This window comes from Moschus berezovskii, chromosome 6 (genome assembly GCF_049115385.1).
Source record: "Moschus berezovskii isolate FMDL1 chromosome 6, NW_MosBer_1.0, whole genome shotgun sequence".
NCBI classification, from domain to species: Eukaryota; Metazoa; Chordata; class Mammalia; order Artiodactyla; family Moschidae; genus Moschus; species Moschus berezovskii.
Window position 1 is genome coordinate 110,233,612 of NC_142465.1, and position 24,273 is coordinate 110,257,884.

The 24,273-nt window shown below is 52.1% G+C and overlaps 1 protein-coding gene across 3 annotated transcripts in view; it reads left to right on the top strand.

Moving 5' to 3' along the window:
• Positions 1-4,679: 4,679 nt before the first annotated feature.
• Positions 4,680-24,273, top strand: part of TSPAN11 (tetraspanin 11) — a 66,128-nt gene continuing 46,534 nt past the window's right edge. Inside the window, exons 1-2 of one of the 3 annotated variants that reach the window (XM_055396025.2) lie at positions 4,680-4,799; positions 7,234-7,346. The gene's annotated coding sequence lies outside the window, so the exon portion shown is untranslated. Of the gene's footprint in view, positions 4,800-5,402; positions 5,489-7,233; positions 7,347-24,273 lie in introns of those variants that run through there. The other 2 variants (XM_088837413.1, XM_088837412.1) reach the window with 2 other exon arrangements.

The following is a 24,273-nucleotide window of genomic DNA, read 5'->3' on the forward strand; positions in this document are numbered from 1 at the left end:
AATAAAGATGAGGGGCCAGGCTGTCACCCAAGCTAAAGGCTGTACACATGAGGGAAGTGCTTTCTAGCTGGTTGAGTCCACCTGCAGGAACATGGCTATTTTTCCTGAAAAGGGCTCGCAGAGTCTACAAAAGAGTTCTTATCGGGATCACATCAAGACTGCGGTTTAACAAGCAGGCATGTCAGGGAGCAGGAGGAGAGGCTGTCAGGGGAAACTTCATTTCCTTGCAACCCTCCTGGGTGCTGACTGCAAATTGTTTGGGAAGACAGGCTTGTCCTGGAGGATGGAGAAAGCCAGGTTCTACACTTCCTTTCAGGGTCCAACCTGAACGCTAGGCTGATACACTAAATGTCCTGGGGGTGGGGATGCCAGTAACATCAGATCATGCTCTTTAGTGTGTGTGTGTGTGTGTGTGTGTGTAAGCATCCACCCAAATAATAAGGTATTTTCTGTGACTCCAACTCTAGGAGTGGACATAGATACCATTGCCAGGAAACAAGGATATCAAGCCCCATGCTGGAATGAAGGGGACCCCACAAGATCTACTCTGTACCTCGAAGCAATAGGTGATGGTCAGTTTAGATCTAAGGAAAGAAGTCTACATGGCATTATTATTTTTACATCTCTAAAGGAGTCTCGATGACTCCCACCCTCCAGCACTCCATGATGGGTCTCGCTCAGACATAAGGCAGCAAACAGTGCTGAGTGCAGACTGGAAGCAGAAGCTGCCAGTCTCCAGCCAGGGACAGAAAGTGTGCTGCAGGCCTGGACAAGGTGCGTGCATGCTAAGTGGCTTCAGTCATGTCTGACTCTTTGCGATCCTATGGACTGTAGCCCACCAGGCTCCTCTGTCCATAGGACTTGCCAGGCAAGAATACTAGAGTGGGTTGCCATGCCCTCCTCCAGGGGATCTTCCTGACCCAAGGATTGAACCCATGTCTCTTGTGTCTCCTGCATTGGCAGGTGAATTCTTTACCACTAGTGCCACATGGAAGCCCAGGATGAGGACCACAGATCTTCAATCTGGGACTAAAACTCCTCCTTCACTGTAGCTTCCTACTGGGGGTTTCACCAGGCCCTCCTGGTTTTTACCTCAAATGAAGGACTTTATTGTTACAGTTTAGTTGCTCAGTTGTGTCTGACTCCATGCAACCTTGTGGACCCACCGAGCTCTTCTGTCCATGGGATTTCCCAGGCAAAAATACTGGAGTGGGTAGCCATTCCCTTCTTCAGGGAATCTTCCTGACCCAGGGATCAAACCCAGGCCACATGCACTGATAGGCTCTTTACCACTGAGCCATCAGGGAAGCCCAAATGAAGGACTATTCTTCCCATTTTTCAGATGCAGGAGCCAAAGCCCGGACCCAGAAGCCAAACCCAAGCATCTGTGACTCAGTGCTCAGAGCTGGGGGGACAGGGGGGGTCCTGGTCTGCATAAGGAGAGCCTTTGGAGAAGCCAGCTTGACCAGGAAACCATGGCCTTCTTCACATGAACAGGGGAGGTGGATGGGAATGAAATATGTCCAGCTCACATCTCACTCACCTCTTCTCACCAAGGTGGTCCAAGCCGACCCCCAGTTCCCTTCCCCACAGGGGCTGGATCCTCAGCCACTCTGTCATCTTCTCCAAGTATGTCCTGTGAAACAGAATGGAGCGGATCAGGCTCTTGGTGGAGCAGCACCTGGAGGGGGCCAGAGGTCCATTCTTTCAAAGAAGGTGAGGACAAAGCAAAGACCAAAGTCTAGGATTTCATAACCATGAGCCTGATATGGGAACATGGGCCACTGTGGTTACTGAACACTTGAATTGTGTTAAGTGCAACTAAAGCACTAAATCTTTTATTTCAATTAATTTAATTAGCCTAAATAAATGTAAAAACTGACCATTTGAGGGACTTCCCTGGCAGTCCAGTGGTTAAGACTGCAATTCCTCTGTAGGGACGCAGGTTCAATCCCTGGTATGGGAACTAACATCCCGCATGCCACACAGTGTGACCAAAAATTAAATCAGTAAAAATGAAAACTTAGTCATTCAATTTGGTTTTGGGAAAGCATAAGTATGTGTCGAGCAACTTAGGTTTATAAATCTACTTTCTCAATCTTAAATTTTATGAAATCTAAATGCAGGGCAGACATCTCCAATGAAAAGGGAGCATCTGAACTCAGAGGTGCTATGAGTGTACAATGTACACCAGGGTTGGAAAACTCAGTAGGAAGAAAATCTAAAATATCTCTTTAATAACTTTTTATATTGATGCGTCCTGAAGTCATCACATTCTAGATATACTGTGTTAAATGTGATGTATTAAGAAAAGTCATTTCACCTATTTCTTTTTTTACATTTTTTTTTAATGCGGCTACTGGGCAATTAAAAATTACATATCACACTTCCATGGGTTCACCACTCTCGGTGTTAATGTTGCCATGGACAGTGCTGGAAAGCGGACAGCCTGGCCCAGAGGTTCATTTGTCACTGGTCCTCTCATATTGCTAAAAGGTCCCTCTGGAACATTTTCCAGCCCTCTATTTTCTAATTACTGTTTCAACAACACTAACTTCCATGAGCACGCACGTCTCCTGCTCCTTACCCCCACAGCCTCTTCTCCACTCAAGCCTCCTCCCTCTTCTCTCCTCCACTGTTTTGAAACTACCTTCTACATCTCCTCCCACCCATTTCTCAGGGCTTTTTCTTTACCGTTACCTTCTCTGGCACATCTGTGTCACTTCATTAGAAGTCAAGGTGCTCCCCAGAGGTCAATGTTCTCCCCAGAGGTCAAGGTGCTACCCAGATGTCAAGGTCCTCCCCAGAGGTCGTGGAAGGTCAGGGAGAGGCCCTCATATTCCATCTGCTCTGTCCTTTCTTCCACCACAGGCTCAGCCTTCACCCCAAGTGCAGTGCCTGGGGTCCACAGCCTCTCCCTTGCCCAGCCCACCACCTTTTCTTTCTCACTGACCCTCTGTCTCAGGATGGATTTCTGGGAAACAGGCTATGCACAGAGATGGACAGCCCAGTGTCAATGGGAAGGACTCTTGGGGACACGACTGTGAGAAAGCCAGAGAATGAGCCCAGGCAGACAGTGAACTTGAACTGGATGCCATTTCCCCAGGAGCTGAGCCCTCAGGAAGCCCTGGAGCCTGGATGGCCTCAGAGGCCTCCGGAGCAGAAGCAGGTCACCCGAGTGGGCCTAGATGCCCCTAAAGGGATTGAAGGCAGGAGAAGGGGACGACAGAGGATGAGATGGTTGGATGGCTTAACCAAGTCAATGGACATGAGTTTGAGTGAACTCCAGGAGTTGGTGATGGACAGGGAGGCCTGGCGTGCTGTGGTCCATGGGGTCACAAAGAGTTGGAAACTGAGCGACTGAACTGAACTGAAAGGTGGAGGATCGTGGTTCATCTTCCCCCCCACCTCCAGCAAAGAGACTGTCTCAGAAGCCCCCAAAGATGTACTCATCACCAAGTCTAATGCTGCCTCCTCTTCAGCATCCCTGGAGCCCGGGCCCTGCAGGACCTGCCCCCCCCCACCTCCTACTCCAGTGATGTGGCCCCTGGTACCGTGCAGACCCCCGCCAACTGGGACAGTTTCATTCACCCACTCCTTTCCCGCTTAGACTGGGGTCTTTCTTCAGCCAGGGCCACTCTGCCCCATCTACACTTGTCCTGCAACTCAACTTCACGGTCCTCCAGACCTCAGGTTGGCTCCCTCACCCCCAGCACCACAGTGGCCTCCTTTCTGAGACCCGTTGCCTCCACTTTCAGCTGCACACCCCCTTCCCCCCCCCCACCCCCTCCATAGCTCTAGAGAGCTGTCCATTGCATCTTTCCAGTCACTCCCATGGGGACCACGGCCATCATCTCCTTCCGAGACCCCCCACCCTACCTCCCCTCTGTCCACCTTTCACAATCCTGGGAGGCCTGTCAGCTCTCTCCCGACTCTGTCTTCCCTGACCCAGCAGTCTAGCAAATGGGTAACCGAGCTCTCTGTGGTCGTCTTAAGAGACCATGAGTTGGGTAAGTTTTGGCCTTTGCTACTTGGGGAAATGGCAGCAGCTGTCTCGCCCTGCTGGTTAGATCCAGTTTAGGCAGCTCTTCCCTTGGGAGGCCAGGACAGGACAAGGTTGGGGGTGGGGGTTGTCGGTCACTGCTTCTCTTCCTTTTCCTCCAGTCCAGGAGGAGATCCTGGCTCCTCCAGGGCCCAGGAAATGGGAAACTGACAGCACATAAGACTCTCAGAGGGCTAGGGCAGTGATGGGGTCGTCCTTGTGTGGGGGACTCTGGGGGTTGGGGAGGAGGGATGGGAGGCTCTGTGATAAGAAGGGCTGGTTCTTGGAGTCTCTGGGCAACCCGCCCCCCACCGCGGCCAACTTCTCCCAGGACGCTGCCGGTTTAACGCCCCACTAGGGGCCGACCCGGGGTGGGGGGTGGTGGGCAGCGAGCCCTGGAGGAGGCCCAAGTGGGGACTTGCAGGCCGTCTGACACCTATCCATCCAGCCGTCCATCCCCGCTCCTCGCAGGGACCCCAGGGCGACCGCCCAGCGTCCCTGATTCCCACTGGATTCGCCCCCGCTCTCCTAACGAGAGAAAGACCAACCCCAAACAAAGACCGGCGCAGCCGGCGGGGCGGCGGGAGAAGGAGCCCGGGCATTGGAGGGGCCGGGGGTGGGCGCTCGGGAGGCGGGGCGCGGCCGCAGGAAGTGCGGATCTCATCTCGGGGCCGAGCGCCGCTGCGGAGCTGACCCGCCAGCCCTGCAGCCCCCAGCCGCCCGGCCCCGGCGGCCCTCGCTGCGGAGCCCGCAGCCGGTGAGTGCGGCGGGGGCGCGGGAGGGGGCCCGGCGGCCGCTCGGGGCTCCAAGGAAGGGGGCTGGAGTGGGGGGTGCCCGGGCCCAGCGCAGCGGCCCATTCTGGAGAGGAGGGGCAGGATGGGGCGGGCACGAGTGCTGGCTGCCCTGTCCCCAACTGGTGTCCCCAGCTGTCCTCCCGAGACCGCCCATCTGCACTTTGTGTCTTGGAAGGAAGCTCAGTGCACGCTGTCCCTCCTCCAGACGTCACTCCCTTTGTCCAGCCTGACTCCTGACAGCTCTTATGCGCGACCCAAGGTGACAGGTCAAGGGCCATCCCAGCTAGCATGGAAGGGTCCTTGGCTCTGTATGCCGGGCAAAATGCACTCAATGCAGGCCACTGGCGTGTCTCCTCCAGGTGTTGGACTGTTCTTGGCATAGGAGTCATCTGTCTACTGGGCAGGGTGGTGCACAAGTCTGCGAGCACATCTGTGTATTTGGGGTACCCGGCCTTGCGGGGCCTGTCACCCACGTGTCCTGCCCCTTCCTGTGCGTGCAGCTGGCTGGCTTGTGTGGAAGGTCAGGAGGCGTGGAAGGTTCTGGGTGTGTTGTTTGCACCAACTCTGTGTCCACACACGTGACTTGGCTGGAGAACACGGAAGGGGCTCAGGAAGGCATCTCAAGCTGGGTCTCAGGTGCCGAGGGTGAGGGGTGAGTGCTGGTGGTCTCTGCATGTGGGCACACAGTGGGGCACGGTGAGAGGTAAGGCTTCCCTGGTAGCTCAGTGGTAAAGAATCTGCCTGCCAGTGCAGGAGACACAGGTTCAATCCCCAGGTTGGGAAGATACCCTGGAGAAGGGAATGGCTACCCACTCCAGTATTCTTGCCTGGAGGATCCCATGAACAGAGGCAGGCTACAGTCCATGGGGTTGCAAAGAGTTGGAGAGGAAAGAGCCTCTGGAAAAACCCCAAGTGCCCTCTAGCTCCTGGACTCTCGGGGACATGCCTCAGGTAGATGGACATGTAGGGAGAGACCGGGGCTGTGGGCAGCTGCATTAGAGGTGGCCTTAGAGACCTGAGTTTGAACCAGTGACATGTCGCCTGCTCCTGTCATCCCGGGGCTCCATTGCTTTGGGTCTAATGACTGCTGTCCTGCCTACCTCTTGAGGTGGCTGGCTGCTTAAGTGAGCTCAGTCCTGGGACAGTGCTTTGACAGCAGGCAGGCTCTGAGGGCACAGGCCGAGGCCTGGGCACAGTTCCAGTCGAGGATTTGGGGAGTGCCTACAGGAGACCCGGGGTCGATCCGTGTCAGGAAGATACCCTGGAGAAGGGAATGGCAACCCACTGTAGGGTTCTTGCCTGGAGAATCCCATGGACAGAGGAGCCTGACGGGCTACAGTCCATGGGGTCACAGAGAGTCGGACAGGACTGAGCGACTAACACTTGGGGGCCCGCTCTGCGGGCAGTGGAAGGAGCTATCTTCTCACCGATTCCCTGCATGTTCCAGAGATGAGAGTGTGTGCCCCGCACCAGCCTCGATCCCCCGAAGTGTGAGGTTTGTGCAGGCCTGCCTGGGGCAGGCCCGTTGGTATGGATGCCACGGCAGCACACAAGGACAGCTGGCTCGATGGGTCCTCACCTCGTAACCCTGGAGCAGCCGGGCTCTGCAGAGAGCCTTCTCCAGGCAGGTCGGGACCTTCACAGCCACTGACTGGCTTTTCTCCTTGTGTGACATCTGGGCATGGCCAGGACACCTTCCACAGCTCAGGCCAGGGAGGTGGCAGAGGAGGGAGCTCTCTGTCCCAAGTCACCAGCCTCATTTCAGTTCAGTTCAATTCAGTCTCTCAGTCATGTCCGACTCTTTGCGACCCCATGGACCGCAGCACTCCAGGCCTCCCTGTCCATCGCCAACTCCCGGAGTTGACTCAAATTCATGTTCATTGAGTCGGTGATGCCATCCAACCATCTCATCCTCTGTCGTCCACTTCTCCTCCTGCCTTCAATCTTTCCCAGCGTCAGGGTCTTTTCAGATGAGTCAGTTCACCAGCTTCAGGGTTCTCTCTTCTGGTCACAGGGGCTCCTGCCCCACTCTGGATCTGCCGAGGAAACCCGAGGGTGTCTAGAGTCCTGAGAGCCCCAGACACTGGGGTGTGGTTGTGCTTTGTGGCCCCTGGATGTCACCTGTCACCGAGGCTTCTTGGCCATAGTAGCTGCTTAGGAAACATTGAGAGGAAAACTGGGTTCAGTCCAGCTCAGCTTCCTACCCGCTGTGTGACCTAGGGAAAGTCCCTTCACCTCTCTGGGCTGTTCCTTCGTCTTTGGTCGAGATCGGCATCTTTCCAGGTTACAATTCTGATCTCAACTCACATTTCACATCCTTGAAGAGGAAGTGACCCTTTATCAAAAGCAGCCACCTCCTGGCCTCAGTCACATTGCCCTGGTCTGTTTCCTTCCTAGCACTTCACACGGTCTGACCCTCTCTTGCCAGCATCCGACCACACGGAGAGCTTCGCGGAGGAGCGGCCCCACTTGGGTCCTGTTACCTGCCGGCTCATCGCACCTGGAACCTGGTAGGTGCTCCAAGAGGCTGTGTCAGTGAGTGAGCGAGTGACTCGTGAGGAGTGTGTCTTTCACCTTGTGCCCCTGGGAGCTTGTGCAAGAGCTGCAGCCCCATAGGCAGGTCCTGGGGCCGCGCACCCCAGCTCCCTGCTGATCTAAGTTACAGGCTGGCTTCTGGGTAGGACCTCCTTTGAAAAAAGTGCCCTCCCACTATAATAAAGCTAGAAAACCATTGCATCCAAAGACAATAGGGCCCTTTCAATTCCAGTACTGGGGCCGGGAATATCCCATACTCAGGGAGGACCAGAGGCGGAGGTTCAGATGCTCAGAGCTATCATCCCACCAGGTGTCTCTGCTTGGCCATGGAATCCATCATATGGTTGATTTTTTGCAACTGGTTTAACTTCCTGAGCTTTGGGTCAAGGGTAGTGGGAAATCGATTCTGCACGTGGTATGGCAGTGAGGGGTCCATAGGGTGCTAAATCAGGAGGTTCCAGCAGGCATCGCAGACTGAACGGAATGCACGCTGATACTGGAGAACTACATGTGCAGGGGACCCTTCTGTCACTGTTCTCCCTTGGGTGTGTCCCAGGCCAACTGCCCAGCTATGTCTCTCCAGGAGATTGCTCAACCTGGTTCTCTTGAGGAGTTGGCTGTGGAGGATGCCCTTCTCTTTGAGTGATTCTTGAGCCTGGAAGCCGAGATGGATGGCAGGCCCTGCCCTATATTTAAGCAGCCATGGGAAATGTCTCTCCTTTGTCGCTTCTTGTAAATTCACTTGTGAATGGCGGGGTGACTCCGCGTCCACTGCTGTGCCTGGGTTTGGGATATAGTTCACCACCACCTTTGCTGAACCCCAAGGGCCAAGCATCAGTGGTTCACCCAGGGATGGGGAAGAAGGTCGAGTTGTTTGTGGGCTTTCTTAGGTGACTGGTCAAGGAGGGAGACTGGAGAGAAGTGGACAGAAGGGACCTGAGTGCAGGACTGAGCCCTCTGTTAATTCCTTTGACCCTTGACCTTGCTTCTTGTATGCGTCCCCCCGGGCTGACTTGTGGTTCTCGGGTCCGTAAGGTTTATACTTCTAAGATGGCACAGGCAGAGGGCAGAGCCGATGTGGGGGGAGAGGGAAGCCAGGGGTTCAGGGGGTTGGCCTTGGTCCTGAGAAATAATAAAGACCCAGCCTTGACCTCCAGGCATCCAGTTGTGGAGGAGACGATGCTTACTCCCAGGAGGAGAGGAGAGAACAGCTGAGTGCAGACTGTGGAGGAGGAGGGAAGGGAGGCTCCCTCTGGCCACAGCTGGAGCTCAGAGAAGAGTTGGGAAAGTCCAGCCTGGAATCTGGGCTCTGCTTTCTCCCGAGCAGCTTCCGTGACCTCACTAAGCCTCAGTCTCCTGCCATGTATATGGAGGAGATGGTCTCTGGGTCCTAACCTGGGTTCAGGTCATTGAGGTTACCCAGCAGGCCAGCCCCACCTCTGGTTGCCCCTCCAGCTGGGCGATTCCCCTCCCCAAAGGTCTGCGAGGAGGAGCCAGTTATATTCCAGAACTTCTGCCCCACTCCCTGGGGGAGGAGGTGGGTATGATGGCCCTTCTTAAAGGCTTAAGGAGCTTTGCTGGCAAATACCAAGAATTCAAGACCTGAAGAGATTACAGAGGCTCAGGAAATGTTATGGGAAGTTGCTCTGCCACGTCCCTGAGCTGCTGAGATCCAGAGTAGTATTCTCAAACCCTCTCTGAAGGTAGTAGGGTGGGTAACCCGCAGTGGTTCTCACCCTCGTCCTGACTTACAGATTCCTCCTCTTCTTTTTAAACACGGACCTTTGAAAGATGTTTTATCAGCCAAACTTCAACATAAGTGAAAATGTGTTTTTCCATCTGACAAAAGTAACCAAAGACCCACCTTTTCTGTTTTGCTTCATTATGCTTTTTAAAAATATCAGCTTTTGTCATTTACTGACAAATTCTGTTGTTTCTAAAGGCTCAGAAGGGGGACATCCCGGGTGGTCCAGTGTAGGGGGTGCAGATTCAATCCCTAGTCAGGAAACTAAGACCCCACATGTCTTGGGGCCAAAAATCCAAAACATAAAACAGAAGCAATATTGTAACAGATTAAATAAAGGCTTTAAACTAATCCGCATTTTAAAAAATCTTTTAAAATAAATTAATAAGTAAAAATAAAAGACTCAGAAGAGGAAAGATCAAAGGACAGGAGTGAACTGTGTGTGTCAGTTTGTTTGAGGTCTGGAACCGATTGCAAAAGTTTAATAAAAAAGCATCACCTCTTCTGGTTGATCGAGGAAAGTGGTAGCTGATCTCTGAAGTATATTGGATAGGTGAAGGCCCAAGTTTAAAGAGATTTCTCTCTTAGAAACCCCCTTCATAAACATCTATGAGAGTTCTCACATTCAGAAAATGATGTCCCAAAACCTGGTTGTAGAATGCTATTGCGCCCCACTATTAGAGGATGGGAATTACATTCACAGTATCGACTTTCTGCTCCTGGCAACCAACACACAGCTGGGCAGACAGTAGGAGTTCAGTAAATGTTCACTGGGCGAATATTTTAGGAAGGACTCATCAGCCTGAGACCGTGTCTCAAACACTCATCTGGACCTTAGTTCAAAAATCGGGAGAAAAGGACCATTAAAGGCACTAAAATATAAAGCCTTTTTCCTTTCTTCCATACCCTCTTTCTTGACTTGTCATGACGGGTTTTTTTTTAACTTGCTTTTTAATGACATTGTAAGTAAAGTCAAAATTTTGAATGATTTGCATGAATTGTACCATTCACTTTTACATTGCTGTTCAGTCGCTCAGTCGTGTCTGACTCCCTGCAACCCTGTGGACTACAGCACGCCAGGCTTCCCTATCCTTCACCATATCCTGTAGTTTGCTCAAATTCATGTCCATTGAGTCAGTAATACCTTTACATTGGGCAGTGCCAGTTTTCAATGTAAATAGATAGCCCTTTAACTTGACACACACACATTCTATCAACACACTCCACGTTTGGCTTAGTAATAATAAAGGAAGGCTGTAAAAGAAAAGAAACTATGCTTGGCCATCCTTGCTTTCCTCCCGTGTCTCATTTGCAGTGTAAGTGGGTGTGTCTAATGCAGGAAGTAGCAGAAATCGGAAAGGACTGGCCGTCTCAGAGTCCTTTGCTTGTTGCTATTTCTCAGAACACACAGCTTTCTGTCGGCTTTGAACCAAGCTCTGGTTCCTGGCCAGCAGGGAGCCTGGCTTCAGGGGCTGCTGTGTCGTTGACGTAATCCCTTACCTGTGCAATAAACCCCCTACGTACGAACCTTCACATTATGAACTTTCAAAGGTGTGAATGTGCGATCACATGTCCTATCACGTAAGTTAGTTCCTGGGTCTGGGGTACACTGTCGCGTGCATGCATCCTCTACAAGTGATTGTGTATTTGTGTTCTTGGTCCAGTGGTGTGTAGAGGGCGGTAGGGCAGTGTCTTTATTTCAAGCCCAGGATATCTGGAAGCAAGTGTAAAACCAGCAGCGATATAGCTAGTCCTGCTGTAATTTTCAAGGTACTGTGCTGTAAGATTTAAAATGTTTCTTTATTTTTGTGTTTTTTAATGCATTATTTGTATGAAGACTATTATAAAACCTACTACAGTACAGTACTATAGCCTTTTGTGTTAGTTGGGTACCTAGGCTAACGTTATTGGACTTACCAGCACTTTGGACTTAACGAACACACAGGACCAAACTCCTTTGTATGCAGGGGGCTTATTGTACTTGTTCTGAGGCTCTCTGAACCCCACACAGCAAGAATGCCCTGGGATTCTGTGCTCACGGGACACTAGAAACGCCAGGTCAGACGTGGCGGCAAGCAGTGGGCACGAATACTGTGTGTATCTCCCCAAATGTGCCCATTGTCCTGTGGGACTCCATGTACCAAACACAAGTTCAAAGGTAAATGATTAAGAATTCCGAGATGAAACAGCTGAGCACTGAACCAGGGGTGGGGCCTTGTGAAGCTGTACGTGTTTCTGGCCCAGGAAGCCCAGGAGGACCCTCGTGTGGGTCACATTTTTGGATAGTGGCCCAGTTGCTGCTGCTGCTGCTGCTGCTGCTTAAGTCACTTCAGTCGTGTCCGACTCTGTGTGACCCCATAGATGGAAGCCCACCAGGCTCCCCTGTCCCTGGGATTCTCCAGGCAAGAACACTGGAGTGGGTTGCCATCTCCTTCTCCAATGTGTGAAAGTGAAAAGTCAAAGTGAAGTCGCTCAGTCGTGTCCGACCCTTAGCGACCCCATGGACTGCAGCCTACCAGGCTCCTCCGTCCATGGGATTTTCTAGGCAAGAGTACTGGAGTGGCTTGCCATTGCCTTCTCCGAGTGGCCCAGTTAGGGCAGAATTAATCCTTTAAGGCGAAAGGAGAAGGGGGCGGCAGAGGATGAGATGGTTAGGTAGCATCACCGACTCAGTGGACATGCATTTGAACAAATTCCGGGAGATAGTGGAGGACAGGGGAGCCTGGTGTGCTGCACGCCATGGGTTACAGAGAGGCAGACTCCACTGAGCAACTGAACAACAACAAATCCCTTAAAAGAGTGGGCCGGTCAAGTGTCCTCAGATCCCCATTCAAGGTTGATACTTTGGAAAATGCTGGAGGCTGCCGTTTCCTTTCTAGGCCTCCACCCTTCTACTTGAAATCATTTACATTTTTTAAAAGTCAGCTTAGGTCGTTCACTCACAGATTCTCATGAGTTTTAAAGGCTTGGAAGAAAAGAGCAGGCAAGGAGCAGAGGTGGGTGTTGTCCATTTCATCTGGGATCTGGAACCGATCAGAAAGCAAAAAGCCCCTTGGAGTTCTGAGGCCCATTCAGAGAAGCTCGCCAGCTGCTCCAGGCACGGTTATTTTCTTGCCAAAACTGGGCAGATACGTTGGGACAGGGGAGGGAGTGGCCTGGTGACCAGGGACCCAGTGCCCTGGAGAGAAGGAAGGAGAGGAGGGTCCGTGTGCGGGTGCCACGCGGCTCCACATTTGGGGTGCGTTTAGCATACACAGAGGCTTAAGGAAGCCAGGAGTTTCATTCCAGAAGAAAAACTCCTCTCTCCCTGTTGGGAGGGAGGGTGAAACAGGAAGCTCGGACTAGAAGCACAGGGGGAGAAATAAATGCTCAGAAAGCAATTAGCACTTTCTGGCAGCTCTGAGCAGATCACTGAGGGCTTTTAAGTCACTGGGAACGGAAAGTTCCAAGCACATTGTAGGAAGCAGGTATTGGTACCTTGAGCCGGAGGAGGAGGGTGAAAGGAAGCCTGCCCCCTCTTTAATGTAGAAGGAACACTGTGTTAGCGGAAACAGTGAGGATGAGAAGTGAAAGGTGAGCGGGAGAAGCCGCGTTTACAGGGACCTTCCGTTTCTTTGACTCAGTCTGCCTTCTACCTTGGTTTTCACTTACTGTGTGATTAATGCTGATTGTGAGTCTCTGTTTCCATCATTAGATTTAGTAGCTGCATAACTGGCTGTCCTCCAGGGCTCTACACACCGTTTTTGAATGACCAGCAAGCTGAGGGTGATTGTTACCTACTTAAAGGGCCGAAACAAACAAAACACCAAGAATATACAGCCGAGGCCAGAGGCCCACACAGCCTGAAATGTTTCAACTGGTCCTGTGCAAAGACAGAGCGCTGGGCGGTAACGGTGAGCCCCATTACTAGCTGAGATCGTGGATAGCTCAGCGCACTCAGGGCGTCCCCCCTCTGAGATCCCAACATTCAGTGCAACTCAGGTTGAAAAGCACTGCCCTGAGGCAGCAGTTCTCAAAGGGAGATCTCTGCCTCCTCCAGCTGGTTAGAGATGCAGCATTCCCACCCTCCTGACCTGCCAGCTCAAGAACTCATGGGCGGGGCTAGTAAACCGCATTTTAACAAGCGCTCCAAGGGATTCTGATGCATCTCAAGTCAGAGACCACTGTCTCTCTTAGCCTTGGCCTCTCAAACCTAAACCTTCTTGTTTACAGGCAAACGTCATAGATGGTTAGGTGGAGAAGGCAAGGTGGAGAGGGTGGAACAGCGAGGCTTGGAAGGAAGACTCTTTCAAGGCTGCATATAACTGTTCAGTTCAGTTCAGTTGCTCAGTCATGTCTGACTCTTTGAGACCCCATGAATCACAGCACTCCAGGCCTCCCTGTCCATCACCAACTCCCGGAGTTCACTCAAACTCATGTCCATCAAGTCGGTGATGCCATCCAGCCTCATTCTCTTTCGTCCCCGTCTCCTCCCACCCCCAATCTCTCCTAGCATCAGAGTCTTTTCCAGTGAGTCAACTCGTCGCATGAGGTGGCCAAAGTATTGGAGTTTCAGCTTTAGCATCAGTCCTTCCAATGAACACCCAGGATTGATCTCCTTTAGAATGGACTGGTTGGATCTCCTTGCAGTCCAAGGGACTCTCAAGAGTCTTCTCCAGCACCACAGTTCAAAAGCATCAATTCTTCGGCGATCAGCTTTCTTCACAGTCCAACTCTCACATCCATACATGACCACGGGAAAAACCATAGCCTTGACTAGACGGACCTTGGTTGGCAAAGTAATGTCTCTGCTTTTTAATATGCTATCTAGGTTGGTCATAACTTTCCTTCCAAGGAGCAAGCGTCTTTTAATTTCATGGCTGCAATCAGCATCCGCAGTGATTTTGGAGCCCAAAAAAATAAAGTCTGACACTGTTTCCACTGTTTCCCCATCTATTTCCCATGAAGTGATGGGACCAGATGCCATGATCTTCGTTTTCTGAATGTTGAGCTTCAAGCCAACCTTTTCACTCTCCTCTTTCACTTTCATCAAGAGGCTTTTTAGTTCCTCTTCACTTTCTGCCATAAGGGTGGTGTCATCTGCATATCTGAGGTTATTGATATTTCTCCCGGCAATCTTGATTCCAGCTTGTGCTTCTTCCAGCCCAGCGTTCCTCATGATGTACTCTGCATATAAGTTAAATAAGCAGGGTGACAATATACAACCTTGATATACTCCTTTTCCTATCTGGAACCAGTCTGTTGTTCCATGTCCAGTTCTAACTGTTGCTTCCTGACCTGCATACAGGTTTCTCAAGAGGCAGGTCAGGTGGTCTGGTATTCCCATGTCTTTCAGAATGTTCCACAGTTTATTGTGGTCCACACAGTCAAAGGCTTTGGCATAGTCAATGAAGCAGAAATAGATGTTTTTCTGGAACTCTCTTGCTTTCTCCATGATCCAGCGGATGTTGGCAATTTGATCTCTGGTTCCTCTGCCTTTTCTAAAACCTGCTTGAACATCTGGAAGTTCACGGTTCACATATTGTAATCATTGGTTTATACACAACCAATGCACTAGGAGACACTAGTTCAGAGACACTAGTTCAATCCCTGGGTCAGGAAGATCCCCTGGAGAAGGAAATGGCAACCTACTCCACTATTCTTGCCTGGGAAATTCAACAGACAGAAGAGCCTGGTGGGCTACAATCCATGGGGTCGCAAAGAGTCTGACACAACTGAGTGACTAAGCACAGGGCCCGAGGAAGTGAAATGAGTTGCAGGAAGCAGATCTTGGGACTAGAACAACGCCACCATCGACAGCAATAATGTTATCCTTTTAAATTAAAAAAAAATTTTTTTTGGTTGTAGCACATGGCATGTAGGATCTTAGATTCCTGACCGTGGCTCTAACCGTCGTCCCCTGCATTGGGAAAGCTGAGTCCGTACCACCAGGGAAGTCCCAACAGTAATGTTCTCCTTAATCAGTGTTACTGTGAATACCAGTATTAGCTTTGGGCTCTGTTTTCCATGACTATGTGTGTGTTTGTCTTTTAGTACCCTGATTTATAGAAGGTGTGCATTTGGGAAATGCAAAGATTTAAGCACACTTCTAAACCACCTTGAAATAAACATTGTACGTGCCTGGGAAGTCGGAAAGCTGTATTGCTGACCTTCACATCATCACTGTGAATTCTGTTCTCTTAGCATCCCTCAAGGGTAGACAGACCACCCCCACCCAGGGTGCTTCAACCAGTTGCTGGCCCTCCAGTGATGTAGCACATGGCACACTTACCAGAACGTCATAGGGACTTGAACCTATTGATGTCCTGCTGCGTGCCAAGCACCGTGTGAGGTGTGTATGCATGCTCAGTCACTAAGTCAAGTCTGACTCCTTGTGACCCTGTGGACTGTAGCCTGCCAGGCTGCTCTGTCCATAGAATTCTCTGGGTGAGAATACTGGAGTGGTTTGCCATTTCCCCCTCCAGGGGACCTTCCCAGTCCAGGGATGGAACCCCACCTGTTCTGCTCTGGCAGGTGGGGTCTTTACCACTGAGCCCCCCGGGAAGCCCGTGTGAGGCTTAGCCTGTGTCGTCTGCTGCCATCATCACGGTGCAGTCATCCCCATTTTGCAGCTGTGGATGCTGGGGCACAGAGCTTCCCCCAGTCCCAGGATGTCTGACCTCAGCGTTGGTGGGGGTGGAGGGAAAGCTTGCCTACGATCAGGCGGTATGTGGCATTTCGGTAAATCTAAGCTGGCGAGCCTGTGGACATGGAAACCAGTTATTTGCTTCCCAGTTCTCCCAAGCCTTGCCCAGTGTCCTGGGTGTCCTTGGAAGGGTGAGCCTGCTCCCTCCAAAGGCTTGCATCGCTGACGTGCCATCTTAGAAAGAATTCAAGGATCAGAGGCGCATGGGCGACCAGAAAGAAAGACTCCATCTGGGTTGTCAGGAATGCAGTTGCTCCCCGTGGAGCTCGCTGGGTCCTTCCATTCTTCCTTCCTCATTTAGAAAATTAGTAGCCAGACTGGTGGGCAGACTTTATGTATCATCAGCATCAGTAGTAATGAGGCATTCTTTTAGAGTGTTCACATCTCCTAAGTACTAGACCCTCCCTAGCTTCTGATGTCCTGGTGTTAGTGGGCTTGGTTATGGCCAGAGGCAGCGAGAGCTCAGGGATCATGACCCTGGGGGCAGCCCTGTGAGTCTACAGCATCTCGCCCCCCCCCCCACTCCCAAACCAGGACTGAAGACCAGAAATACAGGTCTGTGTGCCAGCTCTTCCCAGTCTTATCTGGTGAGAATAGAGGAGTGGTTTCCCTGGCCAACATATGGAGGTGAAGTGATTTCTAAGTGATTTCTCCCTCTTCTGGACCTGGGATCTGCAGGCAGCTTTCCAAACGTTGGGAACAATGGATAATGACGCTCCTGGTGATGATGTAATTGGTACCCAATTCGGGAGCCAATACGGGCAATAGTTAGGGTATTCTGATGCCAAGTCCGTTTCTATAACATCTTCCCTCTGTAACTCATGAAACTAAGCTGTTTTGGAAAGAATTAGGGTGACGGTACAAGGGTTGTTGGTTAGTTGCCATCTGAGTGTGCTATTTCTTGGCCCGGAAAGGTCAAGCATCTCTAGAGACAGGTTTCTGTATGCTTGGCTCTCCTGCCCGGGAGAGTCTAATACTTTGGGGTGGGTGATGGAAGTCCCTAGAAAATGCATTTTCACAGACCTGGGGATAAAGAAATATGATTTATTTATCAGGGAGCTTAGCAGCTTCCAAATGCTCTTCAATAAATTACATCATCTCCTGGGCTTAATACCTAGCAGATTTACATCCGAGTCCCAAAGTGAAAATCGGAGTTTAGAATCGGATGCATGAGTGTCCTGTCTCACCGCTTTGCATACACACCTGCACGGATCCACCAGTCCATGTGCCGTGGCAGACAGCGAGCTAAAGCGGGGGAAGGCCTGGCAACCCGGGACGCCTGGCTTCCTCCCCAGCTCGGCCTCTGCTGCTTCCCTGAGGTCTCTGAGCCTGTGTCTAAGACATGGCCCTTCCTGCACGAGTTTGCAGTCCAGGTCTTGTCTGTACCCACCCAAAACAGGCACCTTAACCTATTGCGGAGGAAAGTCATAAACCCCTTTGGGGATGTGCTGAAACCTATGGGACCCCCCGCAAGTAAATGGCAACATCTTTCCACACAAATTCAGGGGCCTCCAAGTTATATATCTAACTGCTTGGAAGCAGTGGTCTTCCAAAGCCTTACTGCTAGGCCACAGTATCCTGTACCAGACAGTGCAGGCTCTATTCTGAAACCAAATGAAGAATTGCACCAGTCCTCCTTTCTGCGAACAGAGATGAGTTATTGTGTCTTTTGGGGCTTTTTCTTTTTTTAATTTCCTGGTGCCTGGAGAGCAGTGTCTGTGCCTTTCTAACTCCCGGGGATGGCGGGGGACGGGGGGGTGGGTTGTGAATGTCCATCAGCATGACATCCTGTGCATCGTACTGAAGCCCTCTGAGTCACACCAGCCCCCATCCCCAGCATCCCTCCTGCAGTCTGACTGGTCCCTTAGAGCCACAGAGCTTCCAAACCACCACGGTCCCCTCGATGGAGGCACTGCTGTGCTGGTGTGATGGGAGTGGGGTGGGGGCAGGCTGCATGTCAGCCACACTTCCTGGTCTTCACGGTCAGTCTCTCAGGGGTCCTCACTCTCTTGCCCTTACAGGATGGAGGGGGAAACTGGCTTAGGTACTTGGATGACCTACCCAAGGTCACACTGCTGGTCAGGATGACGTGTATGTGACAGCCCAAGCCAAACATCAGAGAACCACACTGGGACAAGGGGAGCAGGAGCAGTGTTGTGGGGGCATCTGTGTCTGAAGATTTGGGTCCCCGAGTCAAGCCCAGTGGCGAGTCTTTGCTGAGTCTGAGAGCTGGGACCGTTGTTGCCCGAGTGCCTCCTGCACTCTCCAGACTGTGAGTGGATCTTACGCCCCTTCCCTGATCAATACCCACAACGGAGGAAACACCTCCCCCGACCCCAGCCTCCAAGAAAAGCACCACCCCAAGTTCCCCCAGCTCCAGTCTGAGCCTCGAATTCAAGGTTGGGAGACCCGTGGGCCCAGTGTTCCCCACTTCTGCCTGGATCACTGGGAGACTGCAGGTGTGGGGTGTTCCCTCCACTCTTGGGGCCATATTCACCCAGCCTTTCTGACCGTCTGTGAGTCCTCCAAGGCACTAGCATCCAGGTGTCGGCTGGACCACTGATGGGTGGATGGGTGGGTGGCAGACTGATGGGAAGACCTGCCTCAGATGCTCCCAGCCTACCCTGTGCCAGAGGGGCTGGAGCAGAGCTGACAGGCTGGCGTCTCTGGCAACTGCCTCCTCTGGGCCTGTGTGTGGCAGTCAGCCTTTTTGCCCAGCCCTAGTCACCGTGGCCCCGGACTCCTGAGGTCCCAGTGCAGCTTCCCAAGACCCAGTCCAGGCGCAATCTCCCTGGCTGAGTCCAGGGTTGGGACAGTGTGAGTCAGAAGTGCTGGGAGCCGCTGTGGGGAGAGAGAAGAGGCCAGTCCTCCTGACCTGGGGTCCCTGGGCCCCCACTGAGGGCACAGAGCAAGGCTCCACTGGCCAGAGGCCTCCTGGTCAGAGATGCTGTCATCAGCAGCTAAGAGCTGAGCAAATATTAGAGAAACCTGATGATGAAACCGGAGAATAGCTGGGCTCATGAACCGGCCTGGCCAGACCCAAACGAGAACATGTTTCAGGGATGCAGTCACCAGAAGCTGGGCAGGATGACCTGCCAGGCTCTGGGAGACGGGGGAGCATGCAGGGAGTGGGCAAGGGGTTGGATCTGTATTTAGACTGAGCTGTATGTCCTTGAGTGACTTTGCTTGTCTGAGTTGGAAGTCCTAAGGATGCCAACCTCGTAGTTATCATGAGGATTGCTCACCCCTTGGCTTTATTATTCCCATCATCTGTGCACGTGACCTGAGATGGTGACAGCAGTACATTTTATGTTGTGTGTATTTTGCCACAATAAAAAATGAAAGTAAAAGTAGGATGGGGTTGAGGCCAAGGAGGGCTACACAAGTTGAAAGTGAAATTATAGTCGCTCAGTCGTGTCCAACCCTTTGCGACCCCATGGACCGTAGCCCCAATGGGCCTCAGTCCATGGGATTCTCCAGGCAAGAATACTGGAGTGGGCTGCCATTCCTTTCTCCAGGGGATCCTCCTGACCCAGAGATAGAACCCAGGTCTCCTGCATTGCAGGCAGATTCTTTCCTGTCTGAGCCACCAGGGAATCTCAGCACAACCCAAACCATCTATCAGATGACAGGCTTCTCAGATGATCGTGGAGGTCCCTTTCAGTTCGAAAAATATCTCCTGGGTCTATGATACAGACTCCTGGAATGTAGACCCCTGACTCTCCTCTGGCTCATCGACCACGGACAGTGACGAGTGTTGCTGCTGTTGCTGTTCTTTAGTCGCTCAGTCATGTCCGACTCTGCCACCCCATGGACTGTCACCCACCAGGCTCTTCTGTCCATGGGATTCTCCAGGCAAGAATACTGGAGTGGGTTGCCATTTCCTTCTCCAAAACGAATCTCAGTGCAACCCAGATGGGACGTGAACCCACAATCCCTAGTGCCGGGTGATGGAACCATTAGAGGATAAGGAAGCTCACACCTGCATCTTGGCCTCAGACAGAGCTAGAGTGGGTTTCTCTGTGGTTCCCGCTTTAGGGTGTGTAGGGGAGGGGAGACAGGGATCAAGTGAACTTGAATGCGGGACAGGGGCTTAACACACCCCCTCTGCCAGAGAAGCCGCACTTTATCTGTTTCCTATGTTGAGGTTCTACAGGAAAATTTACCTAAAAGAATGTCCTGCTAGAACAGCAACGTCCTCCTATGCAGATAAAGAGACTGAGGTACACAGAGGGCAGTGACCTGCCCAAGGTGCTGGCAGGTAGGGAGGGATGCCCCAAATGGGACACCTGGACACCTGGGCCCTCCCCCATCTGCCAGTGCCTCTAACACCCGGCCATGTCCATTAGCCATTCCGAGCATCACTCTTTTTGGGAATCATGGGAAGGGAGGACCACCCTCGGTGCTTGTCCCTCGCCCGGGGTCCAGGACGCACACTCTCCCACCCAAATACCCTCATGCTGAGCACCCCCCTTCCCTGGGGATGATGACCAAGCAGCTCCCTGCCCCCATCAAAGCCTCACACACAAGCCTCCATGTGGATGATGAAAAGAGCAGCTCTTTCTAGGTGGAAAGTGCAATCCATTCATTCAAGAAGATCAGGAAAATCATAATATAGATCCATCTGTGAGTGTGGGAAAAATTATAGACTTGTATTCTTCACTATAATTAAGCTGGTTTTAGTGGGAGCAGTAAGTGCATTTGACGGCAATGCTTTGTTCTTTAAAGGTGCATTTGAGACCCAGTGCATCAGAATTAAAACCCTGTGGTGTTAGTTTAGAGCAGCAATGATTTTCCCTGGTGGGTTCAGGGTCCCACATCTCACCACCAGCCTCCTCTGCTCCCCTGGCTTGGTCCACCCGTGCAGGTGGGCAGCCTAGGCTGCTGCTTGGGACTGATGGTGGCCGAGATGGCTAGCCCTTGGATGTGAGAGTTGGACTATAAAGAAGGCTGAGCCCCCAAGAAATGATGTTTTTGAACTGTGGTGTTGGAGAAGACTCTTGAGAGTCTCTTGGACTGCAAGGAGATCAACCAGTCAACCCTAAAGGAAATCAGTCCTGAATGTTCATTGGAAGAACCCAAGCTGAAGCTGAAACTCCAATCCTTTGGCCACCTGATGCAAAGAACTGACTCACTGGACAAGACCCTGATGCTTGTAAAGATTGAAGGTGGGAGGAGAAGTGGATGACAGAGGATCAGACGGTTGGATGGCATCACCGATTCAATGGACATGAGTTTCAGTAAGCTCCGGGAGCTGGTGATAGACAGGGAAGCCTGGCATGCTGCAGTTCATGGGGTTGCATGGAGTTGGACACGACTGAGCGACTGGACTGAACTGGCCTTCCTAATACCACGGTCTCTATCATGACCTTACAGAGCCACTAGAAGTCAACAGAACACATACCCGGGCCCATGGGTGATTTTGAGAATTCGCTTAAGTGAATGCTCATCCCCAGCCTCAGGCTCTGCTTTATAACTTGCTTAACCATTTGGGTTTACTTAATTTAACCTCTTAAGTAGTGACTCTAATCCTGTCATCCCCTGAGTCAGAAGGTCCAGTGGTGTCCCCATACTTCCAGAATAAAGGCCAGTTTTGAGCCTGGCGTGGACCTGCTCTGCACCTTCTTTGCTAAATTCCCGCTCATCCTGAGCACTCTTCCGGGGCTCCCTCCTCGGCACCCCGTGCACACGTTTCCTTGTACATGGTGTGGAAGTGATGCCCTTGTGTCTGACTCCCCGGCTGTGGTCTCTGCGAGGTTGGGGCTGTCTCAGTCCCCTCTCGTCTTTCATCCCAGCACCTGGCGCATCACACAGTGAGGTTCCATGAATTCATAGATTCCGCTCAGATGGGATTCAGAGTTCATAGTTCCTCTCAGACGGGAAAACAGATACAGGAGCAGTGAGAAGCCCACTGCAGCCAGAGATGTGGGTGGGTCTGTGGCAGGATGTGGGCAACAAATGGAGTAGAAGGAAAAGGTTCATGGCAGGTCGGTTGAGGAGAGCCAGGAGAGGGGCCGGGAGGCAGAGGAGCCCTGAACTCAGCAGCAGAGAGTGAGCTTCCAGGGGAAGATGAGATGGGTGGTCTCAAAGGCAGTAGAGCTGAAGAAGGATGGGTTTGAGACGCTGCCTCTGGCTTCGGCAACTAGAAGTGACTTTGGGGTGAGTGGAGGGGGTAGGGGGCCAGACACCTGGCTGTATCCCACCCCCACAACTCCCCTCTGCAGAGCCTCACAGCCTGGGCTCTGGGGACTTCTGCTTCCACTGCTGCTTGCCCTACAGACCCTGAGCCTACCCTGAAAGGCCCCCTCTGAGCCTCCATCCTCACTGTGCGAGGCTTCTCAGGAGGTGTGTCCGGGCTCTGGGGGCCAAACCTGGACAGGGCAGTGAACTCTGCATGGAGGTGACTCCTCCCCTCCCCTCAAAACCTGCGGAAAACCCAGACCCGAGGGGCCTGGACTTTGATGTCCCTGACCCCAGGACCTGGTTTCCAGGTGTGCCGGGGAAGCCTCAGCCTCCTCGTTTATGAAATAGACGTGATGGCACCTGCCTCGCTGAACCGTCAAGACCGCTGAAGGCCTGGCCCTGATGAGGGCCAAAGCTACAAGGGGCTGGGGTTTGGACTGCTGGCCAGACTCTGGGAGAGGCGCTGGGGCTGGAGATGGCTTCTCCCGGCCCTAAAACAGCTCATCTCCGTGACTAGGAAAGCTTCCGTTTCTGGAACAGAGCAGGGTGACCTGCCTCCCTCGGAGCTGGTATTTGTTTATTTAATGAGCTACTTCCTAGCTCGGTGCACCTCTAACAGCTCAGCCACCACTGCCGTGATGCTGGGCCTCCTGCAGTAGGAGGGGGAGGAAGCCAGAGGGTTTGTCAGCCTGAGAGCTCCCTGGGGCGGCCCTCGGGGCTGTGGGCTTTCCTAGCCTCTGCCAGGGAGCCATCCCCAAGGGCTGAAACCAGTGCGGGGAAAAGAGAGCACGTGGGGGTCGGAGAGGAGCTGATTCACGTCCATTTTCAACACCTGTGGTTTCATCTGAGGTCGGCCTCCTCTAGGGAGCACCTGTATGTCCAGGCATCTCCCCCTGGGGGTATGTCCTGGTCCATGGTCCCTTTTGTGCACATTCGGTTTATTTTCAGAAGGGTTTTCTACTTTGATGTACCTGGATCTGGGACTGTGTTTCTCAGCTGGGGCTGGCGTTGAAAGATAAGGAAAAGGAGAGGGTGGCCTGGAGAGAAGGGAGGAAGGACCCAGTGGCTCCAGCGGGATGTCCCAGGAGGCCTGGCGGGAGGTCCTGAGCCGGTGCTGAACCATCCGTGCGAAATGTCTTGCACACTCGTGTGTGTCAGGGCACACAAAGGATGATGTAAGTTTTGCTTCTCTCTTCCTGGGGAACTTGTGAGACACACAAGTTAATTCTTAATTAGTTAAGAACACACATTGGCTCTATAATTCCTAAAGTTACAGACTTTCACGTGGCTCTTTGGTGCATATGTTCATCCATCCATTCATTCCCCATCCAGAGATGCATTGGGTGCCAGGAGCATGTTCAGGATACAGACTTAGCTCAAATCTTAGCCAGCGCTGTGGTTACGGGAAATGCCTTATGCTTCTCCGTGGCATTGGTGAGTCTGGATGTCAGAGCTTGTGGGTTGGAGACACCTACAGTGTACGGAGGGAGTGGGCCAGAAAGAGTCAGGGCTCGAGGAATGTTGAACGTTGTTGACACACAGTGTAAGATAGGAGTGAAGAGCCAGGACCGAACATACATGTCGGGATTTTTTTTAAGTGAAAAGAGTACTGCCAATCTTCATGTCAAGGCAATAGGTGTGAACCAGGACTGTCCAGAGAAACTGGCCTTGGGTCGGCACACTGGAACATAGGGGCCCCTGAGAAGAGTCCACTCTGAAGCCAGACTGCTTCTGAAGTCCACCCCCTGCTTACTGACAGATTGGCCCAGGCAGGATCTGTCACCTTTCTCTCCCTTTCTTTTTCTGTCACATGGAATAATGCCTATGCCTACTCATGGGATTACTCTGAGAATTAAGAGGAGACACTTCCAAAGGGCTTGGGACCATACCTGACATGTGGTACATGATCAATAATATTGGCCCTTGTTATGTGTAAGCACACGATCATACACACAGAGCCTCAGGTGATGCAGAAATTACGTGCCAATGATAAACCTTAGAATGGAGCCGCAGCCTTACCCACCTCAGTAAGGGATATAGAGTCATTGCAGTTTTATGTGCTTAGTTGCTTCAGGCGTGACTGACTCTGTACAGCCCCACGGACTGTAGCCCGACAGGCTCTTCTGTCCATGGGATTTTACAGGCAAGAATACTGGAGTGGGTTGCCATTTCCTTCTCCAGGGGGTTTTCCTGACCCAGGGATCAAACCTGCATCTCTTATGTCTCCTGCATTGGCAGGCGGGTTCTTTACCACTAGCGCCACTTAATCGAGGCCCGCAGACACAGAGCA